Source organism: Pteronotus mesoamericanus, unplaced genomic scaffold (assembly GCF_021234165.1).
Source record: "Pteronotus mesoamericanus isolate MK-2021 breed Mesoamerican mustached bat unplaced genomic scaffold, CSHL_Meso_final contig_657, whole genome shotgun sequence".
Taxonomy (NCBI): Eukaryota; Metazoa; Chordata; class Mammalia; order Chiroptera; family Mormoopidae; genus Pteronotus; species Pteronotus mesoamericanus.
The window spans coordinates 6,031,501-6,037,500 of record NW_026555229.1 but is presented as its reverse complement, the minus strand read 5'-3'; positions in this window follow the sequence as shown (position 1 = coordinate 6,037,500).

Genomic DNA, 6,000 nt, shown 5'->3' with positions numbered 1-6,000 from the left:
CTTTTAATAATGATCTCGATAATAAAAATGATCTGCTGGCCGGGCAGTCCGCGGCAGCCTTTTCCTGCCTCGGCTCGCTCGGGCTACGGCTCTCTTTCCCCCAGGAAGGGGGCGCGGTGGGGGGATTCACCGCTGGGGCTCGGGAAGGGGTGCGTCCCTGTTGCCCGCTAGTTGGCCTCCGCCTCCACTGGGAGGGAAGGGCGCCCTGGCTGCTACCGCGCTGCTGCGAGGAGGGCGGATAAGGGAGGGGCCCCTGCTCGCGGGACCGGCTGGAGGGGCGCCCAGGGGTCCCGGATCTTCCCACCACGGCCCGGCCTCGGAGTCTGCCGGCGGAGTAGGCGGATACAATGGGTTCCCTCCCAAACGAGTGTGGCCACCAAGGTGGGGAGCCAGGCGGGCAGGGGGCTGCGGAGAGCAGGACTCCTAAGCTAGGGCGGAGAGAGGCGGAGGGTGGTGTTTCTACATCACTGTCGGTCCCGCTACTCAGGAAGGGGGCGGGGAGATGGGGAGGGGGAGGCGAGGAGAAAGCGGCAGCACAACCGCGGCGCCTTTAATCAGCACCCGCTGGTTCAGCCCACCCGGCACTGGAGAAATAAATGGACAGGGGAGGGGAGCCGGGGGCGGGGCGTTTTGTCCGGAAGTGCTGTTACAGCCGCTCAGGCTCCCGGCACCTCCCCTTTTCCCTGTCTAGAGTTGGGGCTGTTTCGCAGGTTGCTCCTGCTATTGGGCCCCAAGATGAGGCCCCGCCTCTTTAAGGCGGAGCAAATCAAAGATTCTCACGTGACTTGTACAAACTTGGGTATATTAAACATTGGGATGGGCTTTCCGCGCTTCTTAAAAGGGCGATGATGCCGCCGTATAGTGGGACCACCTCTTCCTGGACTTAACTCACCCGTAGCTCTTTTTACCTGAGAGGCGGAGGGTTGTTAGCTCCAGCTGTCTGATGGAACTGAAGAGGGAATTGGGAAGGTTCCTGTGGGGCAAACAATTTTCCTATGTCCTTCTAACTTTACCCCCCATTTCTGATGCTTAAAACTACCAAGCACGATAGGAATTATCTCTTTAATGTTAATAAAGAAACGGAGGCTTAAAGAACTATAGTAATTACCTGAGGTCGCTCGGTCAGTCACTAAATATTTAACAAAAGCCTTTATGTGCCAGGCATTTTTCTAGGCCTTGGGGATTTCTCGGAGAACATGAACAAAAAAAAAAAAAAAATGTTTTTAATTAAATATGTGGCATAATTTCTGTGATAGGGGCTCAAACAGAACTCTCCCCAAAAAATGACATTTGAACGGAAACCTTCATGTTCAAAGCAAGTGAGGCAAGTGATAACCCGGGGGAAGAGTGCTTTAGTCAGAGGAAAAACAAATGCAAAAGCAATAGATTAGGCGTGTTCCAGGGCAGAATGAAGGCTCTGTGTTGGAAAAGACAGGTAGAAACTAGAACACACAGGGCCTTCCTTGTAGGTCATGGTAAGGGGTTTGGACTTGCAGCTGGTTGTGAGAAACTCAGATTTGGGACATATTTTGGAAGTAGAGCCAACAGGACTAGGTAAGGATTATATATGAGATGGAGAGGAATCAGTACATGATAGTAATGAGGTAGGAATGGGATCAGGATATGCTTATCACTGTATATCCTTCCAAACTTTAAAAACATTCTTGGTATATATAGTAAAAACATATATATGGTGTATTCTCCTAAAAAATGTTTAAAAGAGGCCAAATGGCGGTGCCATTTCCCTAAGAGAGAATCAAAGAGTTAGGTAGATTTGGGTGGGGAGATTTTCAGAAGTTCTAAGTTTGATTGACTCAGATATCCCAGTGGAAATGTTGAGGAGGCAATGGTACATACAAGGGGGAGGGCTGTGCTGGAGACTACGGATGTCAAAGTCATCAGTAGTTATGTGCTAAATGGTAGGACAAATTCAAATCCAGTTCAGCATGACCCAGGGTGGGAGGCTGCTGATCCTTCCATAAAACCAGAAGGTTCCTCTGCTTCAGAGCCTCCATCTCCTTATGCCTCATGGGGAGCTAATGCAGGCCCTTCATGGATAGAGCCTGTGTCTTTAGCACTTTGCATCCCCTCACGTGCTGAACAAACGAAAAATGAATGAATGCATGTATGTCTGAATGAACAAGGAGAAAATGGTTTTCAAGCCATAGTCCTTAATTTCATACTCTGAAGATGGTGCAAAGAAACAAGGTCTAGCTTGAAGCAGAAGGTCCTTGTGTGGCCTCCTCACCAATGACCTCCTGGATAATGATTCTAAAGGATTCCTTTCATTTCTCACCTTTCTAGACTGCTCCTCTTGACTTCTAAGACATCATACTCTTCTGGTTCTATCTCTCTAACCACAGGCTTCTCTAATTTCCATCTCATAAATGCCAGTGGTTCTCAGAATCCGGCCCTTCATTTTCTTCTCTTACTAATCTATACCCGTTCCCTGGGGCGTTTCATTTACTCCTAAGGCTTTATTACTGTATAATGCCGATGACTGCCCGGGCAGTATCTCCAGCCCGGGTCCTCACCCTCCTAGTTGCCACCACTTATGCTCTCCACTCAGACGCCCCACAAGCAGCTTGAATTCAATTTATTGGAAACTAAACTCTTTATCCTTTTCACATTCTAGCCTGTTCTCCCTCCACTGTGATCCCCATCTCAGTCAGTGGACATGTCAGCCACTTAGTTACTAAGCTAAGGGTTAGGGAGGCAACCTTGACATCTTCCTCTCACCTCTCTCATCCACTTAATCAGTCTTCAGGTCCTATAGATCCTACTCTTATATAGCTCTCTGATAATTTACTTGTTTACTGGTTGCTCACTTAACATCTTCACTTGTAGGTCCAATGAACATCCCAAACTCAACATGTCTAAAGCTGTACTGATTTCTGCTGCCGCTAAGCCTGTTCTTGCTGCAGACCTCTGCTTCTCAGCAAACATCCCATGGCCAACCAACCTTTCAGCAAACCTTGACTACTTCTTAGCATCTCACTACCATACTTGATTATAATCTCCTGCCTGGATTATTTCAGGAGGTCCTAACGACTCTCGCTGCTTCTGCCCTTACCTCCTGGAGTCAGTTCCCAACAGAGAAGTCAGAGTAATTCTTTTAAAATATAAATCAGATTATGTCAATTCTCTGCTCAAAATCTTCCAATGGCTTCCCACTTCAACCAGCATAAAAATCGAAGTTTTCTCATTACCTGGAAGGTCCTGTACAGTCTGGCCTCTGTGTAAGTAACCCCCCATCACTCCCTGTCTCCCGTTCTGTTCCCACCACACTGACTTCTCTGTTGTTCCTCAAATACACCTACTGTAGTTAGTTGCCCTTTGCTTTGCCTGAACTATTCTTCCCCCAGATATCCCTGTTGCACACTTCTTTCTGTTATGGAGAGTCTTTGTTCAAATGTCTTCTAAGCGGTAAGGCCTTCCCTAATAAAACCCCTCCCCCAATACCTATCTCTTCTCTGCTTTGTTTTTCCTCCATAGCACGTCTTCATGTACTATGTATTGTATTTTTTTAAAATGTTATCCATCTCCCATCACTAAAATATAAGACCTGTGAAGGGAGAGGCTTTCTTTGTGCTCTCTCCCTGGTACCTCGTATGGAACCTAGCACATAGTTAGTACTCAATATTAGTATTTGTTGACTCATTGGATGAATCGTATTTTCTCCATCCCTACTACTTCTACCCTCCTCCAGGCTTCACTGGTCACCTTGCTTCCAATCTCACTCTCTTTCAAAACGCTCTCCATCCAGCAGGCAGAGAGATGGTTCTAAAATGAAAGCTTGATGCCTCGTAAACCTTATACTCTAGGCAATTTTGACTCTATAGTTCTCGAAAGGGCTTTGGGGCCTTTGCCCTTGTTCTGCCTGCCTGCAGAGCTCTTGAAAGTAAAGCTTCTATTCTTTTGCTCAGTTTACCCTCCAGCATCCTTCAGGTTTTGATTTAAATGTCATTTCTTTCTAGAAGCCTTTTAAAAATCTCCCTAGATTGGGTTGGGCACCTTTGTGTGCATGACCCAGCACAGCCCTTTAATAAAGGGTTAACACTAATTGAGCAACTACTATGTGCCAGGCATCTTGTGAGCATTATCTCATATAATCCTTGCAAAAACTCTATGAAGCAAGCACCCATTTACAGATGAAGAGACTGAGGCGCAGGGTAGCCTGTCTTAGTCACACTGACAATAATTGCTGAGGCTGGAGTAGGATGAAAAGCAGCTCCCTCCTTCCTCTTTTATGGCTCTTCCTCGTAAGTGTCCCTTGTCTCTTTTCCCTCACTGCACTATGAGCTCCTTAAGGCCCACACTGTGGCCAGCCTCCCGGGACATAGCAGAGGGCCCACTATAGGTTTGTTAAAAGAACAAGTGAATGAACATATTTTCTAGTTCTTACCCTTCCCACAGTAGTATCATAGCTCATCAATGCACAGGGTGCCTTCTCTGTCTTATAAAGGCTGCGACCCTCAAGGTCCATTATCCTTCCCTTCAGGGTTCTCAGTACTGAGAAGGGTACAGGCTGGCAGTGGGTGAGATTGGAAAAACAAAGAAGGGGAGGCGTCACTTCCCTCAGTTCTCTGGCCCCAATAAGGCCGCAACTCTCATCACAACCCTCAGTTTCCCTTGCCCCTCAGGTTACTCACAGAGCTATGTCACACAACCCGTGGACACCCAGCAGCGTCATCTTGCTCCCTCCTCCATACTGCCCTTAGCTCTCCCTCAAAGGCCTCCTGGCGTGGAGGAGGGGAGCAGGGACTGGGTCAGCCCCATCACGCCTCCATAGAGGGGCCTAGAGATGGTTGCCCCTCCCTGACCACACCCTGACCTACCCCTACAGTCTTGGGACACTCTCTTGCCCAGCAAACCCCTCCCCTCCCCCCACCCGGCCTCCCCACCTGCTCCCCCTCCGCAGCCTGCAGCTGTCTCCTCTGCAGGCTGGGTTGAGTCACTTTCAGCATGCATCCTCCTTCTCGTCAGGCCAGTTTGGCAAATCCCTCAGGCTCCCCAGGCCCTGGCCCTGAAGTCTGTGCCCTCCCCACCCCAGTCAGGGCTCCTTTAAACCCCCCACCCCTAGGAACCCTTCTCTTTCCAAAAACAACCCCAGTCTAGCCCTGTGTCCTGGAATCACCTAAGCACAGGACCTTGCTATTCTGTACTCTTTGGAGCAAGAACCTCACCCTGACCCTGGGTCCCTCTAGGCCAGTCAGATGAGGAGGATTAGATAAGCGCCTCCTCCCTCTGCCCCCCAGGCTCCGTGGAGAAAGGGGGAGGGGGACGGCCTGGGCCATCTGGGATTGTTAGCCTGGCTCCAGACCCCCCCAGTGCCCTGCTTTGACTGCCACAGGGGCTGCAGGCCCAGACGGGACCTGCCCCCTGCTCCAGGGGCCCGCCACAGTTCAGGAGGGAGTCACGGGCCAAGGGGGAGTGCCCACTTCCTCCTGGGTAAGGTCCCCAGGTACAGCTAGTTCTCACAGAAGGCAGGGCAGGGGGCTGATAGTCCCTTGACAGGGGCTGACACCCTTCCTCCTCCCCTCTTCCATGCCCCCAGGACCTCAGCCACCTGCCCCAGGAGAATCCCCAGGTGCTACAGCTCCAACCCACCCGAAGGCCAGGAGAAAAGGTGTGGCTACTCCTCGGGACAGATGGTCAGGCCTAGCAGGAGAGGGAAGAATGCGTGGGGACCCAGAGCAGTCCTGCGGGTCCCAGGAACTCTGTCTCAGTGCTGACCCCTCTCGCCTGCCTGTGAGTTCCCAGGCTGTTTCTCCCCCACGGGCATTGAACTCTGTTTTTCTTCACCATGCTCTGGAGAGAGCAGAGCGGGGAAATCCAGGGAAGGAAGAGCCACCCAGCTCCTCATGCAGACAGGCCCAGAGAAGTTGATAGGAAGGGTGGGCCAGCCGCAGTGTCGCCCAGTGGGTGTGCCGGTTCTCAGGCAGCTTCTCCTTCCCTCCCTCAGGCTCTGGATGAAGAGGTTGAATTTAGAAGCAGTGA